Here is a 19,551-nt window from a genome sequence, read left to right as displayed (position 1 = left end):
GTTTATAATTGGAAACATTGCTGCAGGACTTGTAGCACTGATGAGGAAAAGCTGGCTCCCGAAACATCGATATTTCCAAGGTTAATAAAAAATACTAGGGGAAAGCAAAAGCAAGGCCCAATTATTTCAAATATATCATGCTAGTTGACAGTAATTAGAGTACATGTTATTTTTTCTGCCCTCAGAATGTCTTTTAAAGGACTCACAAAAAAATTAATGAAAGAGTTATACCATATTAATTAAAGCGGCTCAGTTATATCCAAAATGTTTAATTTACCGAGAACAATGATTTACTATACCGTGAATTATGATCCAATTCAATAGACAGTCCAAAGGCCTTCAGCAATCACCGGTGGAGAGAGAAATCTTATTAAACGAAGTATTAGAAAAATTCGGCAGAGGAGAGCATGAAAACGAGTAACAAGTACAAAAATACATGGAAATTTAAGCAGAAAAAGTATCAATTCGGAAGATATATTTTGCGTTTAAGGGTGTTATCCCGTGTGAGAGTCGCTTTTTAACTTTCTTTAGAAATTTTTTGTGACGGAGTGAATAAAGGTAGAAATACGAATTCACCACGTATTTATTAATGTCTTAAGCATGCGTAGTAATTTTTTCAGCACGATAGCATCGTGCGTTATTGAAATAAAGAGCAATTTATACACCCACCTCCGAAAAAAGGTGTTTTCCGCTGCCACGCTAGAGGGCGCTGTGATCATCAGCCGATTTTCAACATGCAGTTTCAAGAAAAACGCATTTAAAAAGTAGAATGCGATTTTCAACCATAAAATCTTAACTGACCGTTAATCTGCTGTACGTAGTACATAAACCTTAGATTTCTTGAAGAAACACATGTAAAGCCTTGGCTTTGTGTTCTTGTGACATTTTACCTGTTTAACACTGTAAGTTCCGAACGACTCCGAATATCAAAAAATCACATTATTCTATATCTAGATACAATTAATGAAAAAAAAAATCTATTCCTCGGATCCAACACAGGGGATGTCCCCCGCAAAAAGTTACAAAAGAGCAGATAATCATGTCTTCGTGTCGGAATATTATTATTATTAAAACGAACAGAGGAAGCGCAAAGTCCAGAGAAAAGTATTTACTTTAAAACACTGTTTTTGAAATCAGAAAAAAATACATGGACGAACGACAACAGAATCGAGATCTCCGTCACATCAGCGGAGAATTAGTTACTGTTTGATTATACCTGCTATCAGAGGGGAAAATCATGGTCCACCGTATATATATATTTGAAGATTGAATTAAGCTGTAATGAAGGAAAGTCACGGGTCCCAAGAATGTTAGAATTTGTGTCCTCAAGTTTATTTGATCTAAGGAAAATTTTAAAATATTAGTCCTCATACAGGTCAAGGTGATCTGGCCAACTAGAAGTCAAGACTTGGATTCAGTCGAAAATGTCTAGAAATCAATTTCCGATATTGTTGATGATGAAAATCATTTTAAAGATACAGAAACAGAAATTGAAAGCCACTCGAAAAGCATAAAAACAATAATTGTCGAAAATCAGGAAAATCTCAAAAATTGTCTGATAAATATATCCGACTAATTGAAACGGGCATCGTTCTTCTCAAATAGAAAAAACAATAAATATTAAGTTTTAATTTTGAATCCTTTATCGAAAATTTTTGCACCACCAAAATTGAAAAAAAATCCATTCCTTATGATATTTTCGCCTTTTTTTTCTCCTTTTTGTTTAAAATTACTACTCAATATTTATTATATTAATATGTACATCTATCTGGTCAACAAAGCTAAATACTTTATTATTTCAACCGAAAAAAGTGGGCCGTCTAAAAATTTTGCACAATGTGTAAGTTGAAAAATATTTTGAAGATCGGGAGATAATTTAACTATATAAGCCAGTGGCACTCGGGAGAGGATTCGTCTCCCTCTTGCGGCAATGTGTTTTCGCACTCTGAGAAGCAAACGCCAATTGTGTGTTGGATTGTAACTGGCAAATACCGCAAGGCGTGCTCTCTTGACCTGGGAACCGGTTTCTGACAGGATTCTGCGGCAAGATTCCGGTCCAGGTTAAAGAGTATCACATCCTCAGACATGTCATGGTAATGGTAACGGTAAGGGTTGCGTAATGATAACAACGCCGATTTCAACATCTTGCTTCGCGCATTATTGGTGGCACATTGTTCCAGTACAGAGCCTGCCATAAAGTCAGCTAGGTCTAATTGATCATAACTGATCAACACTATAGGGACAATCAGATTGACCACTTTGCGATCAACTTTTAGGAGTGGCCTTTTGAACTTGTGCACCAAGAGAGGCCTCCAAAGGCCTCGAAAGGAATCACTAGCTGACCATCGCCCACGTCCACTTGTGTGTAGCCTTCGTCAGTTCCTGCAGAGTCGATGAGTGCAGGGCCGCCATTGAAAATGCTCTTTTCTCTTAAGGTCTCGCTGTCTGCGGAATCATGGAAGCGGATCAATCAATGGAAGGGATTCAACACTTTATTGGCCGCTTGCATTGATGACGAGCGTGACACGCTGAAGCTTCGATAGCGATTAAAATCCAGGGAGGATTGGCCTAGTATGCATCGTGACAAGAGGGCATTGGCTATTGCGCTTGGCAAGCGAAAATGTCGTATATACCATATCACAAATGTACTTGAATGAGGTCGGAAACCAGTCGATTGTCCTGTGAGGGTCGTTAGCAGTCGATTTCTCGTTCCTGATGACATACAACTGAAGAGGTGGAAGAAGCACATAACAAAAGTTCTTTATTGTATCACATCTGTTGAAGTTTCGCCTCTTATGGATGGGACCGCCAATCATCGTAACATGCAGGTTCTGACTGTCCCACCAGCGAGAAGGCAAACCATCTAACCCGTTAATGCACTCACACACTCCTAGAGTGTGGAAGAATTTTGACCGTTACGATACTTAGGAAGGTCATCCGTCTTGTGTCGTCGACAATTGGAGAAGTATGTGCGTCTCCTTCTGTCGCAAAGATAATAAATAAAATAATCCTGGAAAGCATCAAACAACACCTCGATAGCTTAATCAACAGAAAACAAGCTAGTTTCCGCCCCGAAGAAACTAACATCTGTTACCTAAGCGGCATAATTTCTCGTGCTTCATCGAGGTAAAATCACATGGGTGTGGGACGTCTAAAACGGAGTCCTTCAGGGTTACATCTTGTTACCGATATTATTTCTTCTTATTATCGGTGGCGTTCCTTATGCTGCCCTCTCGGGAGAAGAACTTAGGGGGAAACGAAGTATGTCATCGAATATTATACCGAGGTCTTGGAAGAAGGTCAGTACTGAAGGGGGTTGCCCACTAAGCGAATAGGAAGGAGATGTGGGGGAAGGTTTAAGCGAATAGCACATCCAGTGGCATTGCTGACATTCACAGCTTTTTAACTGAACACCAACGGACCACAGTATCACAGCTGAAATACAGGAGAGCACAGTCCAAGATCAAGTTGAGACTGTTCTACGCTAACGTTTTTCCTATGTTGCTATATGGCAGTAACATGAAGAAAGTTCCTAACACTCTTACACATGTAATCGGGTTATGCTGTCCTCATACAGTTTCCAACGAACAATTTCGTCGACGCGTAGACCAGTTACCTGTGGATATGTTGATAAAAAGGCGGAAGTCGAAGTCGATCGGTCGGACATAATAATAATAATTGAATGAAGTGCTCTAACACACTTCAAGGCCCTGATCCAATATGAATTGTTGCGCCAACGATTATCATTGTTATAAGACCATAACATCTCAACTACAGCAATTTGCTTGCTGTTCTGTGAATCAAGCCGACTAGGAACAGCACTGGATGGACATAACCTGGTAAACCACGAAAAGAATCAGAACAAGAACGGAAAGCTCTCCATCCGAGCAAAACAAACCGGGTATGGGTCGCGGTACAAAAACGCACTAGAGATTAAAAAGACTACAAAAGCATCCAGTTTACATAAGACTGTAGCCAAGGTTAGGACAATATCCCCTGCCGGTTTGAAAAAAGAAGATGGGACATTTACCAAGAATGAGGAGCACAGGGTACATCTATTTCTCCAAACTCATCTCTCGGCGTCCTATCCCACGGTGGACAACAGCACTCTGTCTGATACTCCAATAACAGACTGAAGGACGGAAAAGAGAAATTGGAGAATAGCAAAACAGATAAGTTCGGAACCTAGAGTATAATGGGCAAGGGAAAGTATATATCTTTTTAGAATTGAATCCTCTTCAACTTTACATAAATGTCCAGGGGTGTCAGCGAGGTGGAGTAGGAGCATCGACATTCTTTTTAGTACCCCGAATTACTGATATAGAGATTGTATGGCAATGAAGTTTCATTTCAGCTTTTGATACACCATGTAGCTAGGAAAGTGTGGCAGTAATCTACTGTTTACAGGAGCAACTAATTTCTTGGTACACTGACGGAACCCTCGCTGCATAGGAGGGGGAAAGGAGCACAAAAGCTACTATACGATGCAGAACCCTTTTACTAAATCGTGATAAGGTTTACGGCAATGACACTAAAGAAGGAAAAGGAACGGTTAAGGGTACTAAACTGAGGGAGCTTTCTAGAGAAGGAATAGTCCAAGGTACCATAGTTTTCGCAGGATTCTTTAAACCTCACCAAGAGGGCCTTTAATTCATAGTAATAATGCTTACCAGTCACTACAGCCTCAATCGCCTTGGGAAGCTAGTGTTAGTTGAGGACACTGTCTGCAGGTTCTGGGGGAATACGGATGAAACCTTGCAAAAATCTCGCCCTTGCTTCACAGCAAATCAATGCACCTGGAAGAATACTGTCAGTCATGGGATTAATCGATATACTCTACTTAGAGGTACACTATACCCACAAAATGCGCAAAAATAGTTCTTTTATAGCGCAGTGTAATTTATCTTAATGCCATCATTATTACTATTAAAAGAGGCATCCAAAAAATAACATTGCGGTCATGATAGATGATCTGGTAACACTTTACTCGGGCATACATATGACGGGGAAATATAGTCTTCATGACCGCGGGAACAATAGTAAAAATTTTGCTCATTCCTATGGCTTTTACCGCCTCGTCATTGGTGGCATATTATTTGAATATAGAACGCGCCACCAAATCAATTTAGTTCGACCGACAGCCGGCATACGAACAATCAGATTGAATACTTTGCGACGAAGGAGATCATCTCCTGATGGTTTCTTACATTCACATATGTATTGCTTCTGCAGCTTCTGGTAAGGTTGGAGAGTTTTAACCCCGGAAATTCGTCCGGCAATGGGGGAAGGATCAGGCCGATTGGAGGGCAGATGCAGTCGTTCCGAAACGACAGCCCAGCCGACACATGAATGTTATGCCACCATTAAACAATGCTCTTTTCTCCGGGGTTAAACAGGTCATCAGCCACGACCCGAAGGGGCTTCGCAAAAAACTGGTTAACTGCTGAATCCCGGAAACGGATCGTTCAACCTAATTTACTATTGGGTCGTTCAGGGAAGCACCAGCTCCGCAAATAACGATGATATCAGGACCGTATAGCACCATACCAATGAAACCAAAAGGTTCTTGCTGAGCTACTACTTCTATTTATCCAGAAATTAGAAGAATTTGAGGTCGCTTCCATTGAATGGAAGAAGGAGATGATCGTTAGGATTCCGAACGAGGATGCAGATCGTTCTGGAACAGTGAGCGGAGTTTAGATCGCTGCTACACTAGCCTTTCATCAAGGATTTCACCAGGGTGAACAGAGAGTGCATTAGCAATAATTTAAGAAGGAAGGAAGGTGGCGCAAAATATCAAGTGCGGCACCGAGGCCAACCGACAGTTTCTCTCCTTGTTATTAAAGACGCTCGCCATGCTGCGTTGATAAGAGGACGGGACTGTGTCACTCTTCCTCAAAAACCTGCACTAAGCTGATCAACTGACGAACATAATGTCCTGTGGGCCATATCATCCTTATTAATGTACGCTTAATTCGAAACTACTAAAACAAATTGTCATTGAAGGGGAAAAATGGATGGTGTCTAATAATGTCGAGGAAAACCGATTGTGGAATGAACCATCTTAACCTCCAGTCGGGATTGATGAGCAAAAAAGTAATGCACGTAATTCCGCTATGAGTTGCATCTGAAACTGGTAGATTAATCGTATGTTATTTCTGGGGTTGTACAAATATTAAGTGGTTTTCCAAAAATTGAACTTCGATGCATCAACTGTTCAACAGTTCTGACACTGTACCGTTCTTTTAGTTCCCTTTCAGGGAAGAAAGCTGAATTTGAAATATGATTATGAAAAGTACTTTTAGGAAATTTTTGGTTTATAACAACAGAATTGCTATGAGAACACAGTGGCCGCGCTGCCGATGGCTAGACAATGCAATAAATCGTATAGCATCAATTACATTTAATTTCAAAACATGTCAAATTTATCGATGAAGTCAGAAGGTACTTTTTTTTTTTTTTATGGATGGAGGTGGAAATCTTAGAAAGACGCTGCTGCGCCAGGTTGCAGCAGTGTGTGGGATTCGCTCCCACTAAAGCCACCCCCACTCTCCCGCCCCTCCCCCCGGGACAGGCGTGAAGTATTACTTCGCGGGAGAGGCTCTGGTTCGCTATACCAGCTCGTCCATGTCACGTCTCCGTCGCGCCGCCTTCCGAGCTGGATCCAACTCCAGGAGTTTTGTCTGCACCACGGCTACTGCCTCATTTACCGCCACCCAGTTTTCCTCCGACTTCAGCATCTCTTCCACCAGGTTCGAGGGCTCGATGTCCGCCCCTAAGATGCTGTTCAACCTCCTATTCTGCTGCAGAAATCTGGGACAATGGAACATAACGTGCTCCGGGTCCTCGGGTGTAGCACCGCATTCATGACAGTTGGGAGACTCGTCCAACCCGAAGCGATGCAAGTACTCCCTATAGCCACCGTGTCCCGTAAGGAACTGTGTCAGGTGGTAATTCAATTCTCCGTGCTTTCGGTTGACCCATTTCTCGATACACGGGATCAATGTATGGGTCCACCGGCCCTTGTCGGAGTTATCCCATCGTTGTTGGCATTTGCCACACAACTCTCTCCTGATGCCAGTGTGCCTCGCCCGCAAGAGGATCTATAGGGATCATTCCTGCGATGACACACAGTGCCTCCGTCGACGCCGTCCGAAATGCGCTGCACACCCTTAGCGCAATTGGCCGGTATGCCGAACTTATCTTCCTCCGGTTGACAGCGTGGTTCAACGCTCCCGCCCAGACACCACTCCCGCGATGAGTAGCCTGCGACTATCCTTCGGCCCTCCCACGTTAGGCATCATCCTTGCAAGGGATGAGCTGGCATTTGCTGCCTTCTCTCGCGCATAATCCAAGTGTCCCTTGAAACTCAGCTTGGCATCGATCATCACCCCCAGGTATTTGACAACCGATTTTGAGACGAGCTCACGATTACCAACCTGGATGGTAACCGTGTTGTTCTTCCTACGGTTGGTAATGAGGATCGCCTCCGTCTTTTCGTCCGCCAAGTCCAGCTTGGCCATTCATAGCCATGACTTGATGGTATGAATGGCTTCATTTGCATAAAGCTCCACGTCCTCGGGATGCTTTGCAATTGCAACTACCGCCAGGTCATCTGCAAAACCAATCAGCGTTGTCTCCTCCGGCACGCGAACGCCAAGCACTCCATCGTACATTATGTTCCACAGCAGCGGTCCCAATACAGAACCTTGAGGCACACTTGCTGTCACATTGTACTCCTTCGGCCCGTCGTCCGTCTCGTACCAGAGAAGTCTGGCCGAAAAGTAACTCTCGATGAGCTGAGCCAAGTAGCTAGGAACACCCAGATTGGCCAAAGCGCCCTTAATCCAGCCCCAGTTGGCTGAGTTAAAAGCATTTTTGACGTCCAGCGACCTTTGTTACTGCATCGACCGTAGAACGGGCTCGCCGAAACCCATATTGCCGCTCTGAAAGACCACCCGCAAGCTCGACGAACGGGAGCAGCCTGTTGCATATCACCCTCTCCAACATCTTCCCCACGGTGTCTAAGAGACAAATAGGGCGATATGAAGAGGGCAGCCGATTGGTTTTCGGGGCTTCGGTAGCAACACCAGCTTCTGCCTCTTCCACTGGGCGGGAAACACTCCTTCCGCCATGGACGATTCGAAGGTGCTTGCGAACCACTTTGGTCTGGCCTTGATCGCCACCTTCAGAGCCCTGTTCGGAATTCCGTCCAATCCCGGAGCCTTGCTGTCCCCAATACGTCTGCAGATTTCCCAAAGTTCCTCTTCGGTAACATCAGGGATCGAGAAGACGTCCTGCTGAGCTGCCAGTTGGAGTTCTCTTTCGTCCTGCTCCTGCTGCGGGAAAAGAGTTGTAATTATTTGCAACAAGAGCCGTGGTGATAGGTGGATAGGAGGTGATAGTCAGAAGGTACTAGATCCGTTGAATATCGAAAATACTTCTGTTAATTTGAAAAAAAATCCAGAAAGGTGAACCTAATTTCTAACTCACACTGACAGGTAATTTCAATGGATTTTCCTAAATTTATTCAGACAACATTAAGTTTTGAGCATAAATAAGCTAAAAAATGAAAATGGATACAATGATTTTCAAAAACAAAGCTTCTCATTTATTGACATGATCAACCACCAGCAACTTAACTGATGTGCGTACAAGGACCAGCGGCTTCTTCTTGCTTGTTGGTATTAGTTTATCATAAAATTCATGAAATTCCCCTAAGGACTGCGACCTTTTGCAAGTTATTGAATTGCGTAATTGGATATTATTTATTGATTGGCTTTTTATTACTACGCTACCCGGGAAAGGCCACAAACTCCTGACAACAACGGGAGATTGTTCTTCCCCATCAAATTCATGCTAACATTTTCGTTCTAAAAATGTAAGAAAAGCGTTCGACAGTCGATGCTGACAATCGTAAACATTTCATCTATTTTCCGCATTTCAGCCATTTTCATCCCCTCGCCGAGTGTTTGGAAAGGAAATTCGGTCCCAAAAGTAATTTAGCGCCCAATTCACTCCCTCCGACACAAAGATAAGCCTCCCATTGTGCTTCTTTTGTAATGTAACGATGTTCTTCGAGTTACCTGATGCGCTATGTAGCCTAATTGACGTACGTAAGAAAATGTACTCGAAGGCGTAATAAAGGACTTCAAGTCGATGTAAGATAAGTTCCAGCAAGAAATTTTGGGGGCGAAGAGTATCGATTTTCTCTGGGAGTTCTCCTTAATGATACTATCAGTAGGTCATTGTATTGCCCGATATGACAACATAATTTCAATTCTTTTACCCTGTTTACTTTTTTGTTCGTATATTGTGGGAAACTCAGCAGTCATTGGGGACGTTTCTTGTATATTTGATATGGGAACTTCTTGAGTTGACTGAATTTTCCTTCTGTCATCGAACAGTGAAGCAGGAATTTCCAAGTAAACATGCTAGTACACAGTACGAATAACAGAATTTATGACTATTGACTCTGTATCTATATGTAGAATTAAACCTTCATATGGATATACATACATACGTGTATAATCGACGAAAATGTTTGGAAAAGAATTAGTGTATATGACCCTCTTCTATATGAATTAGATTAAAGGAACTAGCGGGAATATGTAGATATCTTGCCGCCTTTAAACGTTTATTTACCTTTTCCTTAAATCTGTTGAAAATGAATTGAAAATATTTTCCAAAATTTCTTATCTCCGCTTCGCAGACCCTCTTCCAACTCAGAAACGCTCGAACACTTTTCTGGCTCCCAGCCAGTAGTATCCGCTCGAAAACGTTTCCATCAACAAGAACTACGGTTTCCAATGAACAGATGTAAACTCAATAGTCCTATTTAGATTGGTAAATTAACATCTTTAAGAGAAATTTTAACTTTGATTGCCACCACCTTCGAGAAATCAGCGAACCATTAAGCACATTGGCAATTTACCATCAATTTGCGCGTTACCTATTGATAAAATGAAGGCCCGTTGAATTAACAGTCAAGAGCGAGTAGGTTTAGAGGAAAATTTTCAAGGTTATCTCAAGAAATATTATAAAAGTCACTGATTAGAAGAATCTGCTTGAGAATAATCAACGACCAATAACTATTCTTGTTAGCTTTCAACTGCAAGTAAGTGAGTGAGGTTGCATACATACATACCAAGGGCATGGAGACAGGCAAAAGTGGTATTTATTCCGAAAGCGGGTAAAAAGGATCCTTTTCACCATAAATCTTTCAGACCAACTTACCTAACATCGTTCGTACTCAAAACGGTGGGGAAGGTCATAGACAACTATATTAGGACTAACGCTCTAAAGGGTAATCCCCTACATCACTGTCAACACGCTTACCTGGCAGGGCGGTCAACTGAAACTGCTCGGTATCAGCTGAGAGAGGTACTACGGATGCCATAGAAACAAAAGAAATTGCACTATGCGCGTTTTTGGATTTCGAAGGAAATTCCACAAAACATCGCGAATATAGATACAAGATGCCCTGAGCCGCAAAGGAGTGGGAAACACCCTGGCTTTCTGGATGGGCAAAATGCTAGAAAACAGGCAAATAGAGGTACCGACAGGTACAAATTCTACTGTCATGAACACTTCTCAAGGCTGCCCACAGGACGGGATACTATCGCCGCTGATGTGGAGTATGGTAGTGGATGAATTCCTGGACGTGTTAACAAATGCTGGAATACAAGTCCAGGGTAACGCGGACGACATTGTTTTAATCTGTAGGGCCAAATATGAGGATACCCTATGTAACCAAACTGGACTAAGGGTTACTAGTGCCTGGTGCAGGAAGGTGGGACTGCGGATCAACCCAGCCAAAACCACCATAGTACCATTCACTAGGAGGCGTAAGCTTGATCACCTGAGAGCCATAACATTAGACGATATGGAAGTGAAACGAGAAACAGAGGTCAAATATTTAGGAATTATGCTAGACCAAAAATTACTCTGGAAGACACATGTCGGAAACACTTGTCGGAAAGCCACGAGGGTTCTGATGACTCGCAGATCCATAGCAGGAAAAAAACGACAACGACAACAAGGTTTCACTTCGATAAGAAGTTTGAAACACGTTGGAGTAACAAGGCAAACTGGGAGAGTGTATCTGCGACATACGGCTTAAACCATCAACTACTTGGTACACTGATGGATCCCTCACAGCAGAGGGAGCGGGTGCCGGTGTCATTGGTCCAAGGAAAATGTACTTTGAGCCAATGGGCAGGTACACTAGCATATTCCAGGAGGAAATAGACAAATGTGACTCCTTTAATCTGCAAAGGAACTACAGGGGGCAGAACATTGCTATTCTCACCGATAGCCAAGCAGCGATCAAGGCACTTAGGTCCAAGCAGATGAAATCTAAACTGGTGTGGGAATGCCTTGGGAGACTAAATACACTCGGCTCGTGCAACAACGTCTGGATACGTTGGGTTCCAGGTCATGCTGGGTTGGAAGTCAACGAGGCAGCGGACGAACTAGCCAAAAAGGCGGCAGGGACGCCTTTACACGGGCCAGAACCCTTCCGGAAACGGTTTCATGGCTATGAATCTAAGAAATGAAGAGGAGCGGTTGAGAAAACTATACTGGGCGGGCCAACCAGGGATGGAGCAGTCCAGGATGCTTATTGGGGGATACGAACCCATACGCACAAAAGATTGTTTAAATCTCACCAAAAGAACCTACGAATCATAGTGGGAATTCTCACTGGTCATTGTCAGCTGAACTATCAACTAGGGAAGCTAGGGATATCTACGGACACTACTTGCAGGTTTTGTGAGGAGTATGACGAAACCTCTATATATGTCCTGGGACAGTGTCCGGCACTTGTGCAGAGTAGGTCGAGGCATCTGGGAACACTCAATACCAGATGCAAAGCTCAAAGATCTGGAAGTATTGAACATACTAAAGTTCCAAACCGTTATAGGCCAGCTTGAGATACTATGATCTGTAATATGAGTTGACTGGTTATAGGGTCGCTGTGTAATATACGCTGAGAGACGATTAGATCCCTAGATATGATGTCGCGAATGTCTGGATCGTAGCCTGCTATGTTCGGGTAGATAGGCCTGCCCGAACTATCTCTAGGTGCTTGCAGGGAGCTAAAGACAGAGTTCAAGTTTAGAGAAAGAGAACTCAAGGAATCAAAATTCCTTACCTGACGAAGCGGCGGGACCGCAGATAGGATGGCAATATGTCCACTTTACTGAACACTTGCCGGTACACTATAACCAATAAAACGGACACAATAGTTCTTTAAGGACGCGGTGCGACTTTCCCTTAATAGAATAATAATAATGAATTAAAAACTGTTGGCAACAAGGTACACACAAGTTACTATCTGCAAGCTTACTACCCGCAAGCTTTATTAGCATATACATATGTCTACCTTGAGTTATTCACAAAAAAAGCCAAAAAAGGAAAATTAAAATGTCCCGTACACCGCGCCGTTCATATAAGTTCATTTGATATGATGACGATAAACGTCTCAGAGTCCAATAAATTATCTTGAAATATAAAGTTTAACCTTCTATAACTTTGGTAATAATAGTTGGGTTGTGTTTAAGCTTTTCAGAATTATGCCCTATATTTTCCCCTATGCAGATGCAAATCTTTAGTACTTCTGCGATGAACTTAAGGGGGGTTTCCGGTAAATATCTAAAACATGGGAATGTATTATTATTAACTTTAATTGGGCAAATATTGGAACGGGATGTGTTTTGAGGTCTAAATTTCATATAGATGCATCACTGTGATTGTTCTCAGATTTTGTGGTTGAATAGATACTGAGAACGAGACCTGTTTCACTTTTTGGAGCACACATTTCGAGACCTCATTGCAATATGTTACACGCAATATCAGAAATGGGATTATTTTCATTTGATACCCCACTTGACAACATTTAGTGAACAAAAATTGTACACCCTCTTTCGCATGTATGGGGAGCCCCCTTTCAAACTCAACACAAAATTGCGCTAGTCGCTGTAAAGGGACGCACAGACCACATGTTTTCGCCAAATTTTGCGACTATCGGTTCAGCCCTTTCCGAATAAATTGGGTGTGACAAACACTCATACCGACAGATGGACAGACGGGCAGATATACATTGAATTGATTTAAAAAAGGTTTTATTTGACACAAAACCTTAAAAATGGGTGTCTCATATCTGACCCCATCCCCACAATCTTTAGTTGAGTAACATAAGCAATGCTTACTTCTCATTATTGGTGTCCATTGACCTCAAAACCCTCTGTGAGTTGAGGTTGAAGAATACACACAAAGTATTTATTGCTTGTCGTGAAAAACAACTAAAACGGATTGAAATTTGAACTTGCTTATTTCGAAACTACACTTCGTTTCAAGTTCACCTACGGTTCGCAGTTGTCCGTAATGCTTATAATCTTTAACACTTTCGAATCAATAGTTTCTTTAAAAGTACACGTTCGTTTCAATAAATTTAATGATAAATGCTATTAATCAGCGCTAAAAGCCGCATTTTCGTCCCATTTGTAGAATTTTAGAGTACTTTGCGTATGGCACAACCATCAGCAAATAGATGGGTGTGATGATACCCCAAAATGAATTTAGAAAGTTGGGAAATATTAAAAATAGCATAGAAAGTTACAAAAATCACCAAACTGAAAATATCGAAGAGAAATTGTTTCTATGGCCCGTCCCGTCACTTTATGTGGCTCCTTGATTTTGGTATCGGCAAAATTTTGAAAGCCTTTCGAAATCGGAGCAAAGCCTTTGGTACTTGGGCTCGTTTGGTTTATTATCTCAGTAAGAAGCATCAATCTTACACGTTATAGTCCCTTATTCGTATCCATGAAAATCACAATACTGCCGGGGATTAATTAGGATGAAAGTTTCCCGTTTCTTTTCATAACAATCCCGAACAACACCAACATCAAGTCAAAGATTTTAAATCCAAAGAGGGAAAGAGAGAAATTACCCTAATTGAGACTTATCAAGCGTAGCAGAAACTTTTCGGCTTGCAAATTTATCGTACACGACATGATTTCCATACGCAGTTAAACCAAAACAAAGCCTTTTCTCTTCTCCATCGCCCTAAACAGCCCCTCAAAATCAGGTAAACCGCATCCTTAATGAGGGTGGCTATGGAACAATCGCAACAACAGCAAAACAATGCTAGAGGATGATGATTAAAAAGAACCCGGGGTAGATTTCCATATTATCAGGCGGGAAATCCTTTTAATTTGAATAGGTCGAAGTAAGCGCGATTCCGGGTCGAAAATGAAAACAGCCCTTGATGTGAATCCCAGTAGAAACTAGTCTTCCAGGCTTATTACGAAATAATGACCTAAAATTTACCCTAGAGGTAGGCTTTTAATCGACTCTATCAAAGGATTACCCCAGCAGGCCTAATTAAATGCAACTCCACCTAGAATTTGCTTACTTTTCGGATAGAATTTAGGAGGAAATTAGGGATCCGGCGCGATATGCTGCATTATAATCAATCAACATCCTTCTGTCATTCATCTAAATGACTGATGACTGACCCTTTCGAATGGAAATTATCGAGGTAGATAATGGAAGCAGGAAGAATTTGTTAATAATTTAGGAACATAATGACAGGTAATATTTTTCTCAGTATCAGTGGAAAGAATATCTACTATATGTATCTTATTCTAAAATTAAGCGACATTGTGCTGCACTTTCCATGAAAGATGATTCTTTCGGTCGGAAATACACATGCTAATTTTCCCAAGCTTGATAGAAAACGCAAAGCGTAACCATTATGCAAATATCGAAGCAGCATAAAATGGAAAAGATACCTAGCGAAGGTATTATTTCTTTTAGTTCACTTTTATGGAAGTACTTTGATTATCAACTTGACTTGGCTTCTGTTAAGTGGTGAAATCGGAATGTGTAAAAAGCTAAAACTGAGACAAAATATAAGCTCTTTGTCTCTCACTTATTTCGTATTCGGAATGTGCAATGAGAGTGTCTCCGACTCATTGATTATCAATGCGCAATCGGATGAAAACTATGTAATTACATAATTGTCGTGGAAGAGGTTTAGTTAAACGTGTAGGACGAGCATGGTAACAGGCAATTAGTAGACGTACTAACTTGTTGCCATAGCTTGCAATTCTACACAAATGAGAAAATTGGGAATAGATCTTGACGGAGATCTTCCAATAATACATGTGTGTGGTGAATATGTGTGTGTGAAAACAGGTTTAGCTTGAAACCCTTCCACTTGTCCAGTTTTACGCTTTAAGATAAGAAAGGATCTCAATCAGAGATACGCGGTGAAACAATAAAGTAGAAGATTTTAGAAGATAAAAGATCTCGGTCGAATATCGAGCACGAAACATTTGAAATAAAGACAAATTGACGGACTTTTTTGTGTTTTAATATTTGAGCGTTTTAAGTACTTTACAGCTTCTTTCCTCAAAAGTTCAAGTCCATTTACTCTTCAGATGAAAAATAATTACCAGAGAGATCCATTACTCATTACTGTAAGAAGCAAGAAAAACTAATAGAAACGAATGAAATGAGACCTTCCACAAGGAGACATAGTACATAGCATCTGAACAATGTGACGCTAATACTTTGGTTGTTGCAAAATTTGTTGTTGATTAAGTATAATTTCGCAGCTCTTAGCCTTATTAAAAAGAGTTAATTTTTGGATGGTGTCCTATCATAACAGCTGGGTTGGTAAACTAGTTTTGTGACCATTTTGGTTTGGATTGGTTTTTGGTTTATTTCCACAGGCTGTCAACATTGGGAAACTGAAAATGGAGCGTGGTCACGAAGATCTCGAACAAAAGCATCCCATTTGAGTCGTATTTGCATGTTTCCTGTAATAACCTCCCACCAACCTTTTTTTCAAGCTGCATCCACAACAATCTTCAAAGATCCGTAATAACGGATTACCATATTCCATTTAATTCAAAATTAGTGTAATTGACCTAGTTCCAGCTAAAGCTGGCATTAAATTAACATTATGAAAGAAGAAAAATAGCCCTTGGAGGAGCATAGGATGTCAATCACACCTACTCGCCATTATCCATGTTTTGCTGAAATACGCTTCAGCTGCCATCAAGGCTTCCCGAGACGACTGCACTCCTGCTATCTGCTCTGCGCTAAGCGCTCTTGGGGTGACTTACAGCAACAGAATGGTTAATGTCGTCCACCACGACCTTCGCCTTGCGATTACATCACCCAGGTTTGGTAGGCCTGTGCGCCTATGTACCACGCTGATACATCGAAGTCAGGTCTTCACAAAGACTTGGAGCTTTCGAGTGGCAAAGGTGGTTACTTTCTATGTGACACTCGCATATTGCACTATAGAAAGAACATCAGCACAGAACATTCACCACCTGACCTAGCGCTTTAAATGCGTCAAGTGACATCTAGTTCGATGCCAGCGTCGGCAGAAACCATGCTTCCCAGATATATAAATTCATCGACGTCTTCAATGTTCTGTCCATTAATGCAGATAGGGAGAGTGCGATAACCCGTTGGGCTGAGAACCTTAACGTTGTTGAGATCTACCTTCAGTTCAATAATGCTTTTGGCCAAGGTCTTTGACTCAGTGAGAGACGAAACAGATATCATCATCGTAGGCGAGATATTTTAGGGAAAATATCGTAGCCCCTGCACGTTCTGCGAATATATGCCGTTCTAATAATAGCTATTAGTTTCGCCAGAATATCTCTCCTGCCTAAAGCACGTCAGATACACCCCCCCCCCCCGCCCGCTCCCCGTTCGCGCTGATGAGAACAATCTCGAAATCGATTTAAACTCCGCGCATTGTTCCAAAATGATCTGCAGGTTGTTGACATTGTCAATGCAGAAGAAACCGGAGCGGAAAAAATGATTTTTGATGTATTCCAGGATTATTATCTTTGTGACGACGATATCACCGTGACGTAGATATCACCGCAACTATCACTCTCAAAACAGAATTGAAATCTTAACAATAATACCCTTCTTCCACTCTCTTGGAAAGATCTTGGATTCGAGGATTCTCTTACGAGAGGGAAATAGCATATCTGTCTAAACTGAAGGCGGAATGATGAATAACGATGCAGGGATATCATCATGACACGTTCGCCATCGTTGGGAGTAGTAAATACAGCCTTCAATTCTTTCCGTTTATTGATCCATTTCCACGGCCCCGTTATCAGGCAGATCATGTGACTTCCCTTTGGAACATTTGTCTGCCATCTAGTTAGCAACACTGTTGAACGATGGCTAAAACATATAAGCTCCTCTATATACTGCTGATGCAAAGTAGTCGATCTGATTGGTCGTACAGTATTTGTCAGTTCCGATCCAACTGGCGTAATTGCCCAGTCTGCGCTCGAACAATGTATTAGCAAAGACGAAACAGGAACTTGTAGAAATCCACAAACCTCCCACCATTATCACCACGATCATCAAGACCCTGTTTCAATATCATATTGCCGAACAACGTTTTGCTAGGACTCCTCTCGGTATTCAAGTTGTTCATTACTATAACAATGTCACCTTTGGGAAACCTTTCTCGGAAGTTTCCATGGGTGTATAGCACTGCAAAATTGAGATGCTCCTTAACATTGACCGATTGCAGTTAGAAGTCTGTCAGAAACCGGCTCCCAAGTCGACAGAGCGCGCCTTATGATAACTGTCAAAAACACAGGCAAAGTAAGGGAAATCCTACTATTATTAAGAAAGTAGTAATCCTCCCTCGAACCTCAGATATAAACCATCAATATTACAAGGAAGTGGATAGGCAAACATAGATACGGCATATTTTCATATTGTTACTTTTTTCGTATTTGGTTTTCAATAACTGATTTTCAACGATTGCATTACTGTTATCAAAGCGATAACCGCATACACTCCTTTTCAAAATTATAACCGCATGATTACTGAGTAAATTTTTTTATTATGAAAAGATGTGAAAATAACCAAACTTAAATTAAATTCGAAAATGTATAAAAACAAACATAATGTAACAAAAATTAAACCTAAAAATAGCAATTAAGCTTAAAAAATGTGTAAAAACATAACAAATTGAGAAAAAAAGTAAAATTGTCCTTTTTCATAATTATAACCGCATTAATTACCTCGTTACATAAAAAATAAATAAAACAATAATAACAATATAACCGCATTAATTACCTCGTTACATAAAAAATAAATAAAACAATAATGGGCAGACCTAACTCATGGCTTAATAATCGATAGTGTTTCCTCCCTTTTTAATCCGAAGATTCGATTAGGCATCGAATGAATGTATTTTGAGAGCATTTGTGGTGTCAACTCATGCCATGCTCTTTCAATGGCCTCTTTCAGCTCATTTCTGGAAGAATATTCTTTATCCTGGGAGTAAATCTGTCGGACTAGCCATCCCCAGACATTCTCTATAGGATTCAAGTCTGGTGAGCAGGCTGGCCATTCAAGTGTGGCTATGGAATTCGCTTGCAACCAGGCTTTAGTGGACCTACTTACGTGTACGCTGGCATTATCTTGCTGGAAAATTACTTCATTGCCCTCAAAAGAGTTTATAAAAGGAAGGAGATTATCCTGCAGAACATTCTGGTACTCCTGGCTATTCATTCTCGCCGATGTAAATGCTAGACGCACTGTACCTTTACTACAAATGGCTCCCCAGACCATAACTGTTCCACCTCCGAAATTCCTTCTGGACAGATATCGTGGTTCCTTACGCAAATCTCGCCAGTAGCCATCAAAACCATCCGGACCATCTAAGTTAAATTTTTTCTCATCAGAGAAAATTACCTAATCAAAAATAAAAGATAATTTTGCTGAAAACATCCGCCAACAAAAAGGTTATACCTGATCCCAATGTCGTGACATGTTATTTCGGGCGAATTCCAATCGAGCATCCTTATGATGCTGCTGTAATCGTGGTGCTTTCCTCATTTTTTCCCGTACGAGATTAGGATTTCGATTTATTTCCCGCCATATGGTCGGAATCGATACAGAAAGCTTACATTCGTTCCTTATGCCTCTTAAACTGTTCGTGGAATTTGAAGTCGCTTTGCTTATGGAACGTCGATCTCTATCGGAAAGCACTCTAGGTCTTCCTTTTCGCTTTTTAGTACCGTAATTGTCCACATTATTTAAATAATTACGAACTACTCGATCCGATCTGCCTATTCTTGACGCTATTTCGCGTTTTGATATACCTTCTTTAAATAAGGCACTAATTTGCCCTTTTTCATAATCGGTAAGCTTAACCCCTCGTGGCATATTTAAAAAAAATTAATCAATGAGCAGAATCGATCAAAAGAAACTAACAATTTTACAAAAATATGTTTTTTCAGCAGCCTACAAACAGTATCAGTCGCGCGCGGTTATACTTTTGAAATAGCACAAAACCGGTTTTCTGTGAAATATTTCTGAACGGTTGCGACTAACACCGTTAGTCGGTATATTTCGAACAACAGACTATTACACTAACTACTGAAAAAATGAGACAGCTGCATCTATATCGAGAACTATAGAACTTAGAATTTTGCCGTGCGGTTATAATTTTGAAAAGGAGTGTAGTAGCGGAGTAGCACGACA

General features: G+C 41.2%; 1 protein-coding gene across 6 annotated transcripts in view; it reads right to left on the bottom strand.

The window, feature by feature from the left end:
- LOC119648666 (acid sphingomyelinase-like phosphodiesterase 3b) overlaps window positions 1-19,551 on the bottom strand; it is a 594,559-nt gene that overhangs the window by 125,189 nt on the left and 449,819 nt on the right. The window lies entirely within an intron of this gene.

Source organism: Hermetia illucens, chromosome 2 (genome assembly GCF_905115235.1).
Source record: "Hermetia illucens chromosome 2, iHerIll2.2.curated.20191125, whole genome shotgun sequence".
In the NCBI taxonomy this organism is placed as follows: Eukaryota; Metazoa; Arthropoda; class Insecta; order Diptera; family Stratiomyidae; genus Hermetia; species Hermetia illucens.
The sequence above is the reverse complement of the archived record's forward strand: the minus strand, read 5'-3'. Positions and strand labels throughout refer to the sequence as shown.